This window comes from Macrotis lagotis, chromosome X (genome assembly GCF_037893015.1).
Source record: "Macrotis lagotis isolate mMagLag1 chromosome X, bilby.v1.9.chrom.fasta, whole genome shotgun sequence".
NCBI classification, from domain to species: domain Eukaryota; kingdom Metazoa; phylum Chordata; class Mammalia; order Peramelemorphia; family Peramelidae; genus Macrotis; species Macrotis lagotis.
Window position 1 is genome coordinate 51039697 of NC_133666.1, and position 21803 is coordinate 51061499.

Below are 21803 nucleotides of genomic sequence, written 5' to 3' on the forward strand. Positions count from 1 at the left end.
GTCACCTAGTACAACTCATACCCAAAAGGAATCCCCATTAGAACATATCCAATAAGAAGTCAATAAGCCTCTGAAGACTTCCAAAGAATAGAAATTCATCACCTTGAGGAAGTTCTTTCTATTTGGGGACAATTTTAACTGCTAGAAAAATAGTCAATGACTAATAAACATTTATCAGAACCTATTATTTGTCACACTGTGCTAAGTACTAAAAATGAATATAATAAAAGACAAAAGAATCCCTACACTTAAGGAGCTCACAGTCTAATGGAAGAGACAGCATGAAACAACATGCTAACAATTAAGGTGCTAACAATTAAGGATATCAGGAAAGAACAAAGTGGGTTTTTAGGTGAGACAAGGTAGAGGTGAGGAGGGAAAATTTTCCAGTGATGGGGAACATTTAGCAAGAATGTCAGGAGTCTAGAAATGGAATGGCTTTTTAGAGAAACAGCAAGAAGGTTAATGTCAGCAGAGACAGCTAGGTTGTAAAGGAATTTGGAGGCTAAACAGAGGATTTTGTATTTGATCCTAAAAGTGATATGGAGTCACTAGAAGGGATTGAATGGGTGGGGAATGGAGTGACATTGCTAAGGGATGGCCCAGAATGAGAAAAAGCTTGAGGCATCTAGGAGGCTACTGCAATTGTCTTGCATGAGGTGTTGCGGGCCTGCACCAGGGTGGTAGTAGTCATAGGAAAGTAGGGGGCATATATGAAAGATATTTTACATATATATATATATATATATATATATATATTTATATGATAGACAGGACTTGGCAACAGATTATATGGTAGAAGGGTGAGTAAGGAGGACAAGACCTACTGAGAAGATAGTGATACTATCAACAGTAAAAGAGAAATTTGGGAAAGGGCATGGTTTGGAAGGGAAAACAAAAATTTCTATTTTGGACAAGTTGAGTGTAAGCTGTCTAAGAAACATCGAGCTTGAGATGTCTAATAGGCAATTGTAATTGCACATCTAGAGATTAGGAGAGAAATTATGACTAAACAAACAGACTGAGAGTTTTCAGTATAGAGATGATAATTGAATTTATAAGAAGCAGTGAAATCACCAAGTGAAATAGAATAAAAGGAGAAGAGAAGAGGGTCCAGGTCAGAGTCCTTGGAGACATTTATCTTTTAAAAGTATGACCTATCAGAGATCCAGCAAAGCAGACAGAGAAGAAACAGTCAGAGAGGTAGGAGGAGGTGTCAAAAAAAAATCCTAGACAGGACAGAATGTTGGCCCAGAAACCAAAACATAAAAAAAGTATCAAATAGAAGATGACCCACAATGTCAAAGGCTGCAGTGAAGTCAGGAAGGATGAGGACTCAAAAAAAATCTATTAGCATTAACAACTAAAAGATCATTAGTAACCCTGAAGAGATCAGTTTTAGATAAGAGAGGAAGAGAAAAAAAAAAGAGCAGCATCAATGAGAGACAGCCTTCTCAAGGAGTTTAGCCACAAAAGGGAGAAGAGATATGGGACAACTAATAGGGATAGAGGAATCAAGTGAGAATTTTTTGGAAGATGGTAAAAACATGGGCATTTTTGTAAGCAGGAGGGAAGCAATAAGTAGACAAAGAGAGAATAAGATGCCTGAAAGGGATGATGGAGGAGGAAATCTACTAGAGATAAAAAAGAATAGAATGGGATCACTTATGCATATAAAGAGGAGTTGCCTTAATAAGAAGGGCTACCTCTTTGTATAAGATGCGGTAAAGAGGAGATAGTGGCAAGAGGTAAGTGGATGATATGACATAAGTTGGAGAGAAGAAGGAACTCAAGAAATGATCTCAATTTTTCAGGAAAATATGAGGCAAGGATTTCAGTTTGGAAGGTTAGAGAAAGAGGGAGCCATAGGAAGTTTGAAGAGGGATGAAAAGTTTTGAAAGAGTTGTTGTGAATAGAATAACAAGTTAATTAGATAGGTGTAAAAGTATCTCATTGCTATTAGTGAGTGGAAAGTTGAGGTTACGTAATATAAATTTATAGTGATGCCAGTCAGCACAGTTTTGTTATTTAATTCAGCTTCATTGAACTGCATGTTGGGTAGGAATAAAGGAAGAGATGATGAAAATAATTCAAGGCTGAATCTTGGTGGGGCAAACCTGGTGGTATAAGGGAGAAAAGGACTCAAGAAAAGAGTACACTGAAGAATTGAAGTGGTTTGCCAAGGAGTCAAGATGGTCGAAGGAGAAGTGAAGGTGTGATGGGAAAGAACTTAGGGATCAAGAGAATGAAAGGCATTGTGAGGATGAAGAACAGATTTTGGGGTTGATTGATGTTTGTCCTTCATTCTTGAAGAAGACCATGACATCAAGGAGGTAGTGCCATGACAAGCACATGAATTGGATTTGCATAAGGGAGTGCTATGTTAAATCACCAGCCTCACTTTCCTCTCCCGAGCCATCAGGGTCCAGTGGTCAGATATGAATCAGAACGACTGGAAATGCCTCTGAATTCCAGGCAATCAGGATTAAATGACTTGCCCAAGGCCACACAACTAGTAAATGTCAAGTGTCTGAGACCAGATTCAGACTCCTGTTCTCCTTACTCCAAGGTCAGTGCTCTATTTGCTGTGCCAGACAGCTGCCCTTTGGGGATTGTAAGGCAGTGGTAGAAGTGGAAAGACAAGGGATTTTGATTAGATAAGGAAATGCAATGAATTTGGAAGTGATAAGATCAAAATTATGATCATCTTTGTGAATGGTAGAGGTGGAATGAAACAATAAGTGACATGAAGTAGGTTGAGGAACTGGAAGGTAAGGGTTTTGGGGAAAGTATCAATATGTATGATGAAGTCCCCTACTATGAAGGCAGGAGTTGGGAAAGAGAGAAAGCCTAAGGCAAGAAATGAATCATTAAAGAAAGGAGAGTTTTCTGGAGGTCAGCAGATAACAGCTACCAGAATTTTGACTGCGTGGTAGATATGAACCTATTGAAACGCAAAAGAAGAAAAGTTAATGAGTTATAATGGTAAAAGGAAGCCCTGGAAGTGGTGATGGGAAGCAAGGAATATTTTACAACTTTCCCTCAACCAATGAGCTGCAGAGAATGAGTGAAAGCACAGTCAATTCTGGAAAGAGAGAGAGGGAGATTGTGAGGAAAGAGTCAGGAGGTAGAAGGAGTGGGAGAGAAAAAGATTTAAGATAAAAGCAAAAATTCCTATGGAGCAGGCATAGCAGAGAGTATAGTGAATAACATTTGAGTGGGACATTAAGGAAGCTGGGTTGAAAGGAATGGGAATAAGGAAGCATGAAGTAGGAATATTTGTTCTGAATATTGACAGCTTGGGGTTCCAAATCACTGAGACAGAAAGGTTATGATCAGGGAAAAAGGGAGGTTTTTAATCAATGAAGAATGAGTTCTGATAGATTTTTATTGTCCTCTTTGTATTTGGTCTCAGAGTGAAGTCCTCTTGGGCGTTAGGTAGTTCAGTTGAGGGAACTTCAAGGTGAAGGAATAGCGTTGCTCCCTTTTCCTTGAGGCAGGATACCATCTGGAAAGATGATGGAATTGTTTTTCTCCTCTTCCCCAAAACAGAAAAGAGGTGCACAGTGAAATAGAGGTTTCCTTTCTAACAATTAAAGATTTAGGGTTAAAATAAAAATAAAAGGAAATTAAATTAGACATGAAGTTTATTCTTTAAGTTTTATGGTAATGGACACTCCAAACTGAGAAAGAAGGGAATATTTATCCATAAACAAAGGAAAGGGAAATCTTAAACCTTCTTGGAGACTGTTTATTAGGTTGCACAATTTCTCATCAAAGAATATCATCCTCATACCATATTTTGTGGTCTAAAAGAAGATATCCTAAAAGAGGAAACTTTAAAGTATAACGAGATCAAGATGATTTTTTTGACTGTTCTAATCACTTGTCTTCCTGAGTTTGGAATTAACATATGGAGAGATAATATCCCATTTCTTAACAACAGAAAGAAATCCGATTTTTTACCAAGAATATAAGTTTCAAATACCTATTAAATTTTTTCATTTTCACCATTTTGAACAAAGATGACATCATTATGTCAACTGTAGATCACCTAAAGAGGTGTAGAAAAATGAGGGGCATATTGGAGGGGAAAATAGCATCTCATGGAGACCTAGGGTTTCTAGGAGATGGACAGCCAACATTAATAAGGGCAAAGAAGGCATAGTGAATAGAGCTAGATGGCACAGTGAATAGAGCACTGGTCTTGGAATCAGGAGGTTGGAAGTTCAAATGCAGCCTCAGACACTTGATACCTACTAGCTTGGTGACCTTGGGCAAGTCATTTAACCCTGATTTCCTCAAATTCAGGGTCATCTCCAGTTACCTTGGTTCATATATGACCACTGAACCCAGATGGCTCTGGAAGAGAAAGTGATGCTGGTGACTTAGCACAGTATCTCCTCATTCAAATTCAATCCACATGCTTATTATGGCATCACCTCCCTGATGTCATGGTCCTCTTTGAGAAGGAAGGACAACATTATCATTCAGTCAACAATAGGTCACTTGATGGGGCACATGGATGGATGACGCATTTACAGAGTCAAAAGGGCAAGTTATAGAGATTAATTTGATTAACTCATACAAATAAGAAGTACAAGAGGGAGAAGGGAAGTAGTGCAAATTTCTTTTCTTCTAGAGGCATCTAAGAAAATTCTATAACTCTGAGGACTGTCAAGGACCAAATTCTTTAATGTAAAATTCAGGTTATTTGTAGATATCTTCCTTCCTAAAAAAGATCTCAACACAAATTTTATTAAAACTTATTTTATCATTATTTAAAAAAGGAAATTTAGAACTTCTTAGAATATGAAAAATACAATTTGATTTGTCAATTCTTGCAAATAGAAAATTTGAGAACCAAACCAGTTTTTAAAGCTCAGTTTTATACTTGACATTATTCATTTGTTCCCCCATTTGAAGGATGCTGCCCCACCAATAAAATAACTTCCATAATACTAAGGATTCTACTTAAAATTTTTCCAAATTAACTTGAGTTTGTAACATACACATTTGATAATCATTTTAGAACAGTGTGTATCTAGTAAGTGATTTGTGAATAAAACAGTATTAACCTTTTGCCAGTGTTATAAAAAGAATCAAAAACTCTTACCTGAAAATGGATTTCTCTTTTTAAAAAATATTTTAATAGACCACAAGTAATCCTTCTTTGGCTATACTTAGTTAACTAACATTCATTTTGGTAAGAACTCGAGATAATTATGATACAAAATCATATCCTGATGTCACAAAAATCTTTATCATATTTACTTAAATATTCCCTTAGCATTTTGAAAAGGTATCGCATCTTAATTCCCACAGGAACATGGAGCTGACAACAGATGCCAAGGCTAAACACAAGTCTAGCTGGCTATTAGAGTTTAGACAGTTGGAAGCAAAATTGACATAAATTAATATTTTTGTACTGTAATCACATGATGTGTTTACAGAAATTTGCTAGAAAGACCAGGGATATAAGAAAGGAAAAAATTTCCTTTTTATTTAGATGTCAGTTTCCATGTAAGGTTATATGGATGGTCAAATGCCTTGAACCACACTTCCAATCTGCCAGATGAGACATTTCAAATGTCATGTCTTGGGAAAACAAATTAGAAAAATCCAGTCTTAGAGTTTCTTAAACAACTGTTTTCTCAACCTTTCCCAATGAGCCTTGTCACCCATAGAATATTCCATAGGGTTGCCAGACTCATAGGACATTAGTGAAAAACAAATATCCTTGATACCAAGACTCAGAGTCAAAAGACCAATTTTCGGTCTCATGAGGTCTTTAATAAGCACATTCCTGTAATCAAGAGTGAATTCACTTCTAAAGTATCAGAATATGCCATGTGGGAGCTATAATCTTACAGTGGCAGCAGCACAAAAAAGCTCAAAATTCATTCTATTAATTGGTACACATAAGGACTGTGCTTAAAAATGAAATTTAATAAACAATGCTTGGGATGTAAAAATAAAATAATTTCAAATTTCATGTAGAACCAGATTTTTATAAAAACAAAAAAGTTTTTATAGTTATATCTTCAGTCATTATCTATATTCAAATTCACATAAATACAAATCATTGCTTTTAGAATCTTTTAAAACAATTTGAACATCCTAGATGACCTTAATATAATTTCAACAGGCATTTCTAATTTCAAATCAAACAAAACCATCAAAAGAAAATCAGCTTTCCAAATAGGGTGACATATGAATTATTTTATTTCATTAAACATAATGTTTCCATACTACAATCTTTTTTCTTAAAACAAAAGCAAAACCAACATAGAGGTTTCTTAACTTTAACCTTGTAAACATAATGGATTTTCCATTTTTCATTTTATAAGTTTATTTACTTCTACCTAAATATATTCATATCATTCTCAAAAAAGAAAATGAGATTCTTCATGAATTGAATTATCTACTTGTGATAAATTCAACACATTAACAGTTTTCTTACCTATGCCATGGGAATGACAACAAATTCAGATCAAAAACAACAAAATCCTTTCTACTGACAGTAGTTTAAGTGCATTTATCTAATGGCAAAAATGTTTCAATATTGCAAACAGTAAACTTCCACATTTACTACCTTGAAAAATAGAAAATTTTCTATGAGAGCAATAAACCGGGTCATAGTTAATCAGGTAGACAAAATCTAGGAACTGAAACTCCAACAGAAACATTCAAAGTCCCAGTGTCTCACTTTATTACAGTAGTTTTAATCAAAGGGGAATTTCAAGTTATTTTCAGTCACTACTGAGAGCAGAAGAACCACTGTCAACACTTAACTTTAGCAGAGACCCTCTTCCCTACTGATCTGAGATATTTATCGGTTATGCTAAAAGATTTCATATTATATACATATATATGCATATATAAAAATGGATATAGATAGATATTCAGAACAAAAATCTGCATCAAAATAGCAAAAATCAAACAATGAGAATTTCAATATACAAGGTCCTCAACTCATTAATTAAAATATATTGGACAAAATAGTTGCTAATAGCAAAGTATTGTACTCAATTAACTTACAGGTTAAAAGGCTAAAATTGTATTCAAAATTTAAACTAGTTGAGAAAATATTTCATTCTTATTCAGTCTTAAAGCAAAAATAAACCTTTAAAATCTGAATTCATCAAACACAAATTGATGTAAAGCATTTTAAGTGTCATACATAAATCCCCAAACCTTAAAAATACAAAGTTTCAGGGCAGCTAGATGGCGCAATGGATAGAGCACTGGCCCTGGAGTCAGCAGTACCTGAGTTCAAATGCAACCTCAGACGCTTAATAATTACCTAGCTGTGTGACCCTGAACAAGTCACTTAACCCCATTTGCCTTGCAAAAACCTAAAAAAAAATACAAAGTTTCTGAAAAAGGACAATGATTTGTTTGTTTAAGTCCAATTAAGTTGCTCTTATCACAAAACTCAATATATACTTTAATTACCTTTAGAAATATAATAAATCTCCAAAATTTATACACATGTGAATATGTCCATAGATAATTCAGGCTAGTGCATACAAATATATCCTTTTGCTAAGAATAAACTAATGAAATATATCCAATTTTGTACAATTTAACACAGAATATTCTTGATAACTAGATGCTTCTAAAAATCCCCAAAATTCCCTTTTTAGGAATATAATATTTTCTTAGTGCTTCAATTAGCAATCTTAAGTAAGGATTTTATAAACCTTTCCTAATTCATTTATTCTGTTGTCAATAGCACAATTTTAAACTTCCAAATGTTTGACTTATGAGAGAATCTGTCCTTATTAATAAACATATGTGTTATAATTATTCACCAACATTTCCAAATATTATAACATTTAGAACCATCAAAATACCATAAAAACAATTTTTCATTTTTTAAAAATATGAAAATTTCTTAATTTAATATAATACATTTTTCAGGCTACCTTGCACAGAAGATCAGCTCATATAAAGTTATCTGATTTAAAGAGATTATAAAAGGCAGTTAGGTGGTGCAGTGGTTAGAGCCCTGGAGTCAGGAAGACCTGAGTTCAAATCCAACTTCAGACAAGTAATAACTAATTAGCTGTGTGACCTTTTCTTTTTTTTTTGGTCACTGAACCCCATTGCCTTACCCCACCAAAAAAAAGAGAGAGAGAGAGAGAGAGAGAGAGATCGTATAGTTTAATAAATTTCTTAATGCCATCCAGTGAATAAAAGGTAGTTCCTTTTTTTGCTTCAGGGCTAAATTTTGGCTTAAATCAACCAATTCTGGAATTTTAGCACATGGTGACTTATATTTAACAAACTACTTGTGACCCTAAGAAATTACTTGGCTGCATTTCAAGGTGAGGCTAATTCCAAAAGATTTTTATCTTAAATTTTTTCTCCGGGTTTAAGCTTGATTTACTAATTCATTTCTAAAGAAAAACTTATCTTTCTGAAATTTCTGACTGAAGTCAAATTACTATATTACTTTAAAACATTTTTAATGCTCTAGAATGGAGTTGAGCGCTGAAATCTTAAAAATTATGGCATTCCAATTAGATGACAATCTGCTCCTGCTTATTAATTTTAAATCAGTCTTTTAAACAATTAAATACAAAATACAAAAGAATAAAAGGAGTAATTCCCATTTTAAAACGTTCATTTAATTTAAGCTGGAAATGAACTCAATTGCCCATGGATTTTATTTTTTTTTCAAATTTTATCAAATGAAAGCTTAGACTAATAATTTAGTATTCTAAGTTTTTAAACAGTTAATGTTGAGTGGAATATTCCAAAAAAACTATATATTCCTTTACCAAAAGAGAAGATCTCAAAAAGTCATCTGAATTGGAGACTGGAAGAAACTCTGCATATATAGAAAGATATTGAATGTCTCCAGGAGTAAAGAGAGACAGAGACCAGAAGAGTCCATCTTCCTCCATTTTGTCTATGTGGGGATATGAGTTGTTTGGTCAGAGTTCCAAGAAGATTGGTCCCAAGTGGACAGGAAGAGAGAATAGAACCTGAGGGGGTATCAAGAATAGTGTGAGAGGATTCAGATGCCAAATATATAAATATATATATATATATATATATATACATGTATATATGTATGCATAAATATATATATATATATTAAGAAAAAATAGGAGGTATTGAGTGTACTGTTCCCAATAAAACTATTTCAGTTAATATTCCTAGTGAAGTCCTCTCAGGGTTAAGAAATATTAAAGAAAGAACAAACTATTATTCTTAAACTATTTCTAGAAGAAAACCCTTTCTTTCCAAACAGGTAGCTCACTCACTTAACTTTTGATAAGACTACTTTTATTGACTACTAGAAGGATAGTAGACTTTTTCCCATGAGGAAAAAACATTCCATTCCAAATAAGCTCATAAGATTCATCTTGATTAATTATAAGTAGACTGTTCCTAGACGTTGTGTTCCAAAACAAGTTACATTAGTTCAATAAGATAGTCATAATTCTGAAGGTTATTTTAACCATCTGGATGATAAGATAAGATTTTATGAAAACCTTTAATTGTTTTGTTTGTTGTTGCGGTAGATTTTCATGAGTAGAATGCAACTCTGAAGACTAACCAATGAGTCGACAGAGAGGTACGATAGGGAGGAGGAGGGGACCGCATTAGTACTTCAATGAACAATCTTAAGAATTTTATAAACTTTTCCTAATTCATTTATTCTGTTGTCAATAGTACAATTTTAAACTTCCAAAAGTTTACATTATGAGAGCATCTGTCCTTATTAATAAACATATCTTGCTGGACAGTCAATTCGGGGCAGCTCCTTGATCTTCACTACTTTCATGAGACTTGATATGTGGCCTTTTCTCGAGAAGAGCCAAAACAAAGTTTGGGGTTTTTTTGCTCAGAGGAGTCTCTATTTTTTTTTTTGCTTGTCCGAGAACATACAGCTAGGTCATTATTAAGTGGCTGAGGCTGCATTTGAACTCAAATACTCCTGACTCCAGGACTGGTGCTCTATCCACTGTGCCACCTAGCTGCCCCTCTCTCACTATTTTGTAAGTAAGTTTTTATCCCACACAGTTTGGTGCATTGTCCAGGAAATTAACCCCCTCCTCAAGCCCCAGCCCCCGACTTAGACACATATACACAAGCTGGTGCCATGCTGGATATTGCCAGCAACTTTTAATTTAGTGCCCAGGCAGATCCCTTGAGAAGTGAGAGAAGAATCCTGAAAAAAGACTAAGTTTAAGCAAAATTGAAAGCCAGAGGACCTCCAGAGGCAGCACTACAAGGGAGATGCCCCGCCAAAGGAAAAGACCCTAAAGATGGCACCACGGGTCTGTAACTTTGTATACCTAAGCCCAGGTATAGCCTGGTGTGACTCAACCCTTCTTGCTCTTACAAAGATCAAATCTGCAGAATGAGTTTGATGGGAACAGAAAAAAAGGGACAAGAGTGGAAATACTCCCAAGCAATTAATGCAATTTGCAGAGAGAGATTCCAAAGAAGTCCAAGTGGTTAGAGGACAGAGGGACAAGACAGAAGGATCTGGAAGTGCTGGCTGAGAGCTCTAGGGTCTAGACTTAATAATGTGAAAGAAATCCAAAGTAAAAAGGGAAAAGTGCAGAAAATGATAAAATGGTGTTGACTTATTCTCTTCTCTGTTTCTTCACTGTGATTCTGTGTTGCCAGAATCCTTTCTCCTCCTCTCCCTGCTTCTTTTCGGCAGGATTTGCCTGTTTTTTGTTTTTGGTTTTTTTTTTTTTTGGGTTTCCTACCTCTTGACATTGGGAGGAAAATGGAATCAAAATGGAATTTATTAAGAAAAAGGACTAAATAATATAGAAAACTGTTTCATGAAGACTTAGTAAAATAAGTGTTAAAAGGGACCTTATTTGAAGTTAAAAACACAGAAAAGAGACAATAAATATTACTCAATATGTTAAATAAAGAAATCATAGAAAGAAATGTTATTTTAACTTGAGAAAGTTTTAGGCAAGTAAATTCAAGAAAGACAAGAAAGTCAGGTTAATTCTGAAGTATATAATTTGGTTATATAGAAATGCCAGAAAAGGAAAATTAAATAATTATCTTTTACCAGAATGATATGGTAACATTACAGTTTCTGGAGTTTACTAGTATAGATTCTGGTAATGATAGTCATTACAGAGGGTAATGGGACAACTGGGGATCTGAGAACAGAAGAGCCTCCAGGAAAGATTTTGGACCTGCCTCCTTATGAGAAAAGTCATGCGGTTTACTCCATCTGAAGATGGGAGCAGGTGATATTCCAATTGGGCTGTGAGATTTTTTTGAGTAGCTTTTTGCCTTCTCAAAATTTTACCAATTAAAATCAAGAACTGTTAAATAATAAATCCTTTGGAAAATATAATGTGGAAAGTGAAATCATGTCTGTGGTTTATATAGCTGCATAAACTATGCTCAGAACAGTATTAGAGACTGTCACAATAAGTTAATGAAAAAGAATAGTGGAACAGTGTATTAAGTGAAAATGTAAGTTGTATAGTCTGAGTAGGATGTTCTGAAAGTACTGGGAAGAGAATCAAGGCATAGAGATAATTGGGTTTTTTGAACCATTTGTTACATATGGAAATTAGTTAAAGCACATAGAGAGAAGGTTTGAGCAGTTTTGACATTGTGTAAGTAAAAGGATTGATTTTGGAATTTTGGGAGCCTTGGTAGGTGATATAAAAATCAATGAAATAAAGAAGGTACTATAGAAAGCTAAAAGTTCAAATGGAGATATATGTTTAAATGAGGTTGGGGTAATCTGAAAATTGCATTAAACTCCCACTTTTTGTAATATCTGGCTGTGAATTGATTGTAAAAGCCACAAACCCAATAAGATGAAATGTTTGATATGAAAGCAATTGCTAGGACAATGTTAATTTTTTATTATGCTATTATTTATTCTATAATGTGCTAAGGTTTTGTGCAAAATAATCTAAAGATATAGGTAAACTGAATTAAGGGGTTTGTAAAAAAAAGTTTGGAGTTTTTTTTTTATTCCAATGTTTTATGGCTCCTCCAGAATCATAGGAGGAAAAAATAATGGAAATACTCTAAGAGATAGGGACAGAATGACCTTGGGGGATGCTGGGAGTCTGGCAAAACTATTGTCAGCACAGACTGTGAGTTATGTGCTCTTAATTAAGGTTTAGTATTACTAAACAAAGTGAAGGTTATATTTTACACTGAATCAAAATATGCTTGGGGTATAGTTCATGTATCTGGAAAAAAATCTGGGATGAGTGAGTAATGGTCAACCACAAAGGTAAAGAATTAGTACATATTACTTTAATGTCTCAAATTGAAGGGAATCTCCAATTCCAAGAACATAAACTATTCTAATATTAAGAAATGTTGATCAGTGAGGACAGAAAGCTCTTATAAGTTAGAGTATTGAGAAGTTAGAATTGCACTGATAAAGATGAAAGATAAAAAAGATAAAGATTAAAAGATTTTGCAAACTTTTTAGGCTTTGAAAACAAAATGATTTAACGTTATTTTGAATATAAATTTTGGAATTTAAGAGAAGTATAAACAAAATTTTGTAATTATAAAAAGGGGTTTTTAGCAACATCTGGTCTTAAGAATTTTTCTGTTTTGCAAAATTCTAGGGAGTAAAGGGAATATACATGAAATTGAAATATGTACTAAAAGATCAGTAAACTTTGTATAAGCACAGATTCAAACAACTTTTTTGAGAATTTAATATTGTGTTAACAATAACAAACAATGAATGAATTGAGGTTTAACCTATCACATTTATAAAGATTTCTTATGAGAAAACTAGATTATACCTTGCCAACAGATTATATTTCTCAAGGTCTTTTTGGCCCAGAGAATTTGTGGAAGGTTTTGTTTTTTCACCTCATGTTTATAAAAGAGAATATCTATATGAATTTAAGAAGAAGAAGAAATTATATATGTAAATGTAATACTGGCATGGGTAAAAAAGTATACATTGGGCTTTTGAAATTATATGTATAAGGATAAATTCATGCAGAATCTTATTTTCTTTGTTTTGAAAATAGTATATTTGGAAGAAGAGATAAATAACCTTACAAAGCACAAATTTAGAAGAGGTTTGTGTGTAAAAGATACTTAATTATAAGATTAACATTAAGAAAACCTGTTGTTTTGTTTTGCTTTAAGAGAATCAGATGTCAGCATGAAAATTTTATGTTTCATATAGGTTAAGAATTTAAATTTAAATTTCAAAGAAGTGAAACGGCAGATTTCTTCCCCCACGTTAAATGCAGATTCAGAAGGATAGTGTATAAGAGCTTGCGAGGTTTATTTCAACTGCAAGATACTCTTTACATTCAGGGAAGCCTGGAGGGATTTGCATGAACTGATGCTGAGTGAGATGAGCAGAACCAGAAAAACACTGTACACTCTAATGGCAACATGGGGGTGATGATCAACCTGGATGGACTCGCTCATTCCATCAGGGCAACAATCAGGGACAATTTGGGGCTGTCTGTAATGAAGCATATCATCTGTATCCAGAGAGAGAACTGTGGAGTTTGAACAAAGACCAAGGACTATTACCTTAAATTTACAAAAAGGAACTGATATCTTATTGTCTGATCTTGTTATCACTTATACTTTATGTTTCTTCCTTAAGGATATGATTTCTCTCTCGTCACACTCAATTTGGGTCAATGTATAACATGGCAACAATGGAAAGACTGGCAAATTACCTTCTGTGGGTGTGGGGGGAGAGGAGTGAAATTAGGGGAAAAATTGTAAAACTCAAAACTCAAAATATACTTTTGAAAAAGAAAAAACAAGATACTCTCTCCAATAATGTTATATAAATGTGAGGGGCTTTGGAAAAAGATTAGGAAATTAACATTATGCAGCTCTAATTAGATAACTTATCAATGAGTAAGATGTTGAAGAGTGTTATCAAACATGTGATCTACTTGTGGAAATATAAACTATTTTGCTGTAATGTGGTCAAACCTGGAATTAATGACTGATTGCTATGTAGGGATAATGAGGGAAATTATCAAAGGTCATGACCCTTTGGGTTCCCTTAACTATTAAAATGATGTGTTGGACCTTGCTCTAGATCTGTAGGTGAAGGTATAAATGTAATAATGGAAAAATTGTTTTGTGAGATCTAGTTCTTAATGTATTACACTTAATACTGTTTTGTTAAATTTAAATATCCTTCAGATATTCTAATGGATTGAATGAATTCTGAAAAGTAATAATTTGTATTTCAAACATGGCTAATATTTAAACAAGTTTATTATAGAGAATTGTTTGCATGATAACTTGCCTATTATATACATACATATATATATATTGGAATTTTGTTGTTGTATGTGCATATATATAAATATATATTTATATTTATAGTTATAATCTCATGATTGTGGTTGTCTACTTTGAAGTAATTTGTGATTTTTTTCTGAGACAATATATGGCTAATTGTTATGTGAGAATTCTTAGAATAATCTCCTAGCCAAAGGAGGTGTTTATTCATTGTAATACAGTAAGCCAGCCAAGAGGCCTCTAATATACCATCTTTATCCAGAAATAAAAGAGATATGATTTCAGACAAAGGGATATGGGTCTGCAGATTAGAAGTTAATGCCACCAGGAGGACACACCTTCTAGTTGAATTATGAAACATATCTGTGAAGAAGTTATTTTTTTGTATGTCAAGGAATACTCCAGATGCTGGGGCCCTTGACTGCATTTTGAATGTTTAGAAAGTAACCTTATTTAATGTATTCTGTTGACAGGGACACTCAAGTTAGATGTGTAAGTAAAGGAGATGATTGTGACCACCACTCCCCAATACAGATTAGATTTAGTATTTAGTCCTTGTGAAGTGGATTCATGTGGAGATCTAATTAGATGTAATCACTATTTTAGATCATGGGATTTTAATTGGCTTTTGTTTTGTGTCTGACATCAAGCATGATCAGCAAAGGAAGTGCTGTTGAGTCAATGCTCTCTTAAAGTATGGAAACCTGAAGGAGGTTTGGACATTATAGAGGTGACAGGTGTATTGGGAGAAAAAGCTGAAGGGATGGTTTTTCAGTGCAACCTGAGTTTGGACCCTTTTAAACTTGACTTCCCCAAATGTAACATTTGAATAATGACTCACCAGATAAATCTAAAATTTGACTTAAGGCATTTGAGTATACACATGACCTATACCTGTAAACTGACTCAAAATTATATCTATAAAGGAATTTTCCTTTGATGCCCTGGATCTTTATAGTAAATCACTAAAGGTCAATCTGATATAGAAATTTTAGGTCAAGTGGAGGTTAATAGCTAGACTGACCAGTATGTGGTTTTAACCTCTGTTATTCTCTATATATTTGGAGAAAAAATTAAAATTCTTTGATTTGATTTGATTTGATGCTAGGAAAAAGGATATTTGGGTAAGAAGAATAAGGAAGGTTATATAATCTCAAGATATACTTCTGTGCAGTAGCAGTTTCAGTTCTACTTTGAGAAGGGAATGTAAGTCAGTTGAGTATATCAGGAGAAGAATTTTGTGTGGTTTAGTTAAGAAACATTTTGTAAGAGAGGAGAATTTATTTTAGTTAAGGATACTTGAGTTATTATTTTAATGAAGAACAAGAGATAAGGCTATTTGTATGTCACTTGCTGGACACTCTGTACAAAGATGGTCATCTAATGTAAATGTTGTAAGCTCAAGTTAACTTGATCATTTTCAACACATTCACCTGTGAAGTGAACAATTATGGAATCTGTATTTTTGTTAGTAATATGTATATCAGCGTAACAGTGAGTAAGGCAAAATGTGAATTTTAATAGCTTTAAAATTTTATGGTCTAATGATGAAAATATGAGTCTATCTGATAAGATGTTATGTTAAGAACTTCCTTTACCAGAAGAGAAGATCTCAACAAGACATCTGAATTGCAGATTGGAAGAGACTCTGCAGATATAGAAAGATATTGAATGTCTCCAGGGAAAAAGAGAGAGAGACCAGACGAGTTCATCTTCTTCCATTGTGTCTATGTGTGTATATGAGTTGTTTGATCAGAGTTCCAGGAGGAAGATGGGTCCCAAGTGGACAGGAAGAGAGAATAGAACCTGAGGGGGTATCAAGAATAGTATGGGAGGATTCAGATACCAAATAAATAAATATACATATATATATATATATATATATATATATATATATAGAGAGAGAGAGAGAGAGAGAGAGATGTATATACATATATATACATGTATGTATGTATACATATATATATATATATATGAAAAAAGAAGAGGGATTGAGTGTACTATTCCCAATAAAACTATTTCCGTTTATATTCCTAGGGAACTCCTCTTAGGGTTAAGAAATATTAAAGAGGGAGTGGCTAGGGGCATAGTGGATAAAGCACCAGCCTTGCAGTCAGGAGTACCTTGGTTCAAAGCTGGACTCAATTACTTAATAATTACCTAGCTGTGTGGGCTTGGGCAAGTCACTGAACCCCATTTGCCTTGCCAAAAACCTAAAAAAAACCCCAAATATTAAAGAAAGAACAAACTATTGTTCTTAAACTATTTCTAGAAGAAAGCCACTTGTATCCCAAACAGGTAGCTCACTCTCCTAACTTTTGATAAGACTATTTTTACTGACTACGAGAACGATAGTAGACTTTTTACCATGAGGAAAAACCTTGCATTCCAAATAAGCTCATAAGATTCATCTTGATTAATTATAAGTAGATTGTTCCTAGACGCTGTGTTCCAAAACAAGTTACATTAGTTCAATAAGATAGTCATAATTCTGAAGGATATTTTCATCATCTGGATGGTAAGATAAGATTTTATGAAAACCTTTAATTCTTTTCTTTGTTGCTAGGGTAGATTTTCATGAGTAGAATGTAACTGAAGACTAGCCAATGAGTAGACAGACAAGTATAATGGGGAGGAGAAGGGGACTGCATTAGTACTTCCATTAACAATCTTAAGAATTTTATAAACCTTTCCTAATTCCTTTATTTTGTTGTCAATAGGACAATTTTAAACTTCCAAAAGTTTACTTTATGAGACCATCTGTCCTTATTAATAAACATATCTTGCTTGACGGTCAATTCGGGGAAGCTCCTTGATCTTCACTACTTTCATGAGACTTGATATATGGCCTTTTCTCAAGAAGAGCCAAAACAAAATTTGGTTTTTTGTTTTTTGTTTTTTTTTTTTTGCTCAGAGGAGTCTCTCTATTTTTTTTTCCTTCTCCGAGACCACACAGCTATGTCATTATTAAGTGTCTGAGGCCGCATTTGAATTCAAATACTCCTGACTCCAGGACTGGTGATCTATCCACTGTGCTGCCTAGCTGCCCCTCTCTCTATTTTGGAAGTTGGTTTTTATCCCACACAGTTTGGTGCATTGGCCAGGAAATTAACCCCCTCCTCACCCCCCCCCACCTTGGACCCATGCACACAAGTGGACGCCATACTGGATATTGCCAGCAGTGTGTAATTTAGTGCTCAGGCAGATCCCTTGAGAAGTGAGAGAAGAATCCTGAAGCAAGTCTACGTTTGAGCAAAATTGAAAGCCAGAGGACCTCCAGAGGCAGCACTACAAGGGAGATGCCCCACCAAAGGAAAAGACCCTAAAGATGGCACCATGGGTCTGTAAATTTGTGTACCTAAGCCCAGGTATAGCCTTGTGTGACTCAACCGTTGTTGCTCTTACAAAGATCAAATCTGAAGATTGAATTTCATGGGAACAGAAATAAAAAGGGTAAGAGTGGAAATACTCCCAAGCAATTAATGCAATTTGCAGAGATTCCAAAGAAGTCCAAGTGGTTAGAGGACAGAGGGACAAGACAGGAGGATCCAGAAGTGCCGGCTGAGAGCTCTAGCGTCTAGAGTTACTAATGTGGAAGAAATCCAAAGTAAAAAGGGAAAAGTGCAGAAAATGATAAAATGTTGTTGATTTATTCTCTTCACTGTTTCTTCATTGTGATTCGGTGTTACGAGAATCCTTTCTCCTCCTCTCCCTGCTTCTTTTTTACAGGGGTCTTACCTGTTTTTTGTTGGGTTTTTTTTTTGGTGGGGGGGGCTTTGGTATCTCTTGACATTGGGAGGAAAATGGAATCAAAATGGGAATTTATTAAGAAAAAGGACTAAAAAATAGAGAAAATTGTTTCATCAAGACTTAGTAAAATAAGTGTTAAAAAGAACCTTATTTGAAGTTAAAAAGACAGAAAAGAGACAATGAATATTACCAAATATGTTAAATAAAGGAATCATAGAAAGAAATGCTATTTTAATTTGAGAATGTTTGGGGCAAGTAAATTCAAGAAAGCCAAGAGAGTCAGGTTAATTCTAAAGTATATAATTTGGTTAAACAGAAATGCCAGAAAAGGAAAACTAAATAATTAATCTTTTACCACAAGGATATGGAAATGTTATAGTTTCAGGAGTTCATTAAATAGATTCTGGTAATGATAGTCATTACAGAGAGTAATGGAACAAGTGGGAATATGAGAACAAAAGAGCCTCCAGCAAAGATTTTGGACCTGCCTCCTTATGAGAAAAGTTATGTGTTTTATTCCATCTCAAGATGGGACCAGGTGATATTCCAATTGGGCTGTGAGATTTTTTTGAGTAGCTGTTTGCCTTCTCAAAATTTTGCCTATTAAAATCGAGAACTGTTAAATATTAAATCCTTTGGAAAATATATTGTGGAAAGTGAAATCATGTCTGTGGTTTATATAGCTGCATAAGCCATGCTCAGAACAGTATTAGAGACTGTCACAAAGAGTTAATGAAAAAGAATAGTGGAATAGTGTATGAAGTGAAAATGTAAGTTGTATAGTCTGAGTAGGACATTCTGAAAGTACTGGGAAGAGAATCAAGGAATAGAGATAATTGGATTTTTTGAACCATTTGTTACATATGGAAATTGGTTAAAGCATGTAGAGAGAAGATTTGAGCAGTTTTGACATTGTAGGTAAAATGATTGATTTTAGAATTTTGGGAGCCTTGGGAGGTGATTTAAAAATCAATTAAATAAAGAAGGTGCTATAGGAAGCTAAAAGTTCAAATGTAAATATATGTTTAAATGAGGTTGGGGTAATCTGAAAATTGCATTAAACTGCCACTTTTGCAATATCTGGCTGTGAATTGATTGTAAAAGCGACAAACCCAATAAGATGAAACGTTTGATATGAAAGCAATTGCTAGGTCAATGTTTATTTTTTTATTATGTTATTATTTATTCTATAATGAGCTAAGCTTTTGTGCAAAGTAATCTAAAGATATAGGTAAACTCAATAAAGGGGTTTGTAAAAAAAAAATGTTTTGAGTTTTTTTTTTTTTATTCTAATGTTTTATGGCTCCTCCAGAATCATACGGAGAAGAAAATAATGGAAATGTTCTAATAGATAGGGACAGAATGACCTTGGTGGAGGCTGGGAGTCTGGCAAAACTATTGTCAGCACAGACTGTGAATTATGTGCTCTTAATCAAGCTTTAGAATTACTAAACAAGGGAAGGTTAAATTTTACATTGAATCAAAATATGCTTGGGGTATAGTTCATGTATTTGGAAAAAAATCTGGGATGAGTGAGTAATGGTCAACAGTAAAGGTAAAGAATTAGTAGATATTACTTTAATGTCTCAAATTGAGGGGAATCTCCAATTCCAAGAACATAAACTATTCTAATATTAAGAAATGTTGATCAGTGAGGACAGAAAGCTCTTAGAGCATTGAGAAGTCAGAATTGCACTTATAAAGATAAAAGATAAAAAAAAGATAAAGATAAGATTAAAAGATTTTGCAAACTTTTTAGGCTTTGTAAAGAACATGATTTAATGTTATTTTGAATATGAATTTTGGAATTTAAGAGAAGTATAAACAAAATTTTGTAATTATAAAAAGGGGTTTTTAGCAACATCTGGTCTTAAGAATTTTTCTGTTTTGTAAAATTCTAGGGAGTAAAGGGAATATACATGAAATTGAAGTATGTAGTAAAAGATTAGTAAACTTTGTATAAGCACAGATTCAAACAACGTTTTGAGAATTTAAAATTGCGTTACAATAACAATGAATGAATTGAGATTTAACCTATCACATTTATAAAGATTTGTTATGAAAAAACTAGATTACACCTTGCCAACAGATTATATTTGTCAAGGTCTTTTTGGATCAGAGAATTTGTGGAAGGTTTTGCTTTTTCACCTCATGTTGATAAAAGGGAATATATATATATATATATATATATAAGAAGAAGAAGAAATCATATATGTAAATGTAATACTGACATGGGTAAAAAGTGTACATTGGGCTTTTGAAATTATATGTATAAGAATAAACTCAAGGAGAATCTTATTTTCTTTGTTTTGAAAATAGTATATTTGGAAGAAGAGATAAATAACCTTATAAAGCACAAATTTAGAAGAGATTTGCATGTAAAAGATACTTAATTATAAGATTAACATTAAGAAAACCTGTTGTTTTGTTTTGCTTTAAGAGAATCAGATGTCAGCATGAAAATGTTATGGTTCATATAGGTTAAGAATTTAAATTTAAATTTCAAAGAAGTAAAACTGCACATTTCTTCCCCCATGTTAAATGCAGATTCAGAAGGATAGTATATAAGAGATTGCAAGGATTATTTCAACTCCAAGATACTCTTTACATTCAGGGAAGCCTGGAGGGATTTGCATGAGCTGATGCTGAGTGAGATGAGCAGAACCAGAAAAACACTGTACACCCTAATGGCAACATGGGGGTGATGATCAACCATGATGGACTCGCTCATTCCATCAGTGCAACAATCAGGGACAATTTGGGCTGTCTGCAATGAAGAATATCATCTGTATCCAGAGAGAGAATGGTGGAGTTTGAACAAAGACAAAGGACTATTACCTTAAATTTACAAAAAGGAACTGATATCTTATTGTCTGATCTTGTTATCTCTTATACTTTATGTTTCTTCCTTACGGATATGATTTCTTGTGCGGCTAGGTGGCGCAGAGGATACAGCACTGGCCTTGGAGTCAGGAATACCTGAGTTCAAATCTGACCTCAGACACTTAATAATTACGGACCGAGCCATGTGGCCTTGGGCAAAGCACTTAATTCCATTGCCTTGCAAAGACTAAAAAAAAAAAAAAAAAAAAAAAAAAAAAAAAAGGATATGATTTCTCTCATCACACTCAGTTGGGTCAATGTGTAACATGGAAAGAATGGAAAGACTGGCAATTGCCTTCCATGGGGGTAGGCAGAGGGAAGTGAGATTAGGGGAATAATTGCAAAACTCAAAACTCAAAATAATCTTTTGAAAAAGAAAAAACAAGATACTATCTCCAATAATGTTGTATAAATGTGAAGGGCTTTGGAAAAAGATTAAGAAATTGCCATTATGCAGCTCTAATTAGATAACTTATCAATGAGTAAGATGTTGAAGAATGTTATCAAACAAGTGATCTACTTTTGGAAATATAAACTATTTTGCTGTAATGTGGCCAAACCTGGAATTAATGACTGATTGCTTTGTAGGGATAATGAGGGAAATTATAAAAGGTCATGACCCTCTGGGTTCCCTGAAATTTTAAAATGATATGTTAGACCTTGCTCTAGATCTGTAGGTGAAAGTATAAATGTAATAATGGAAAGATTCTTTTGTGAGATATAGTTCTTAATGTATTACACTTATTACTGTTTTGTTAAATTTAGAGACCCCCTCAGATATTCTAATGTTTTGAATGTATTCTGAAAAGTAATAATTTTATTTCAAACATGGCTAATATTTAAACAAGTTTATTAAAGAGAATTGTTTGCATGATAACTTGCGTATTATATATATA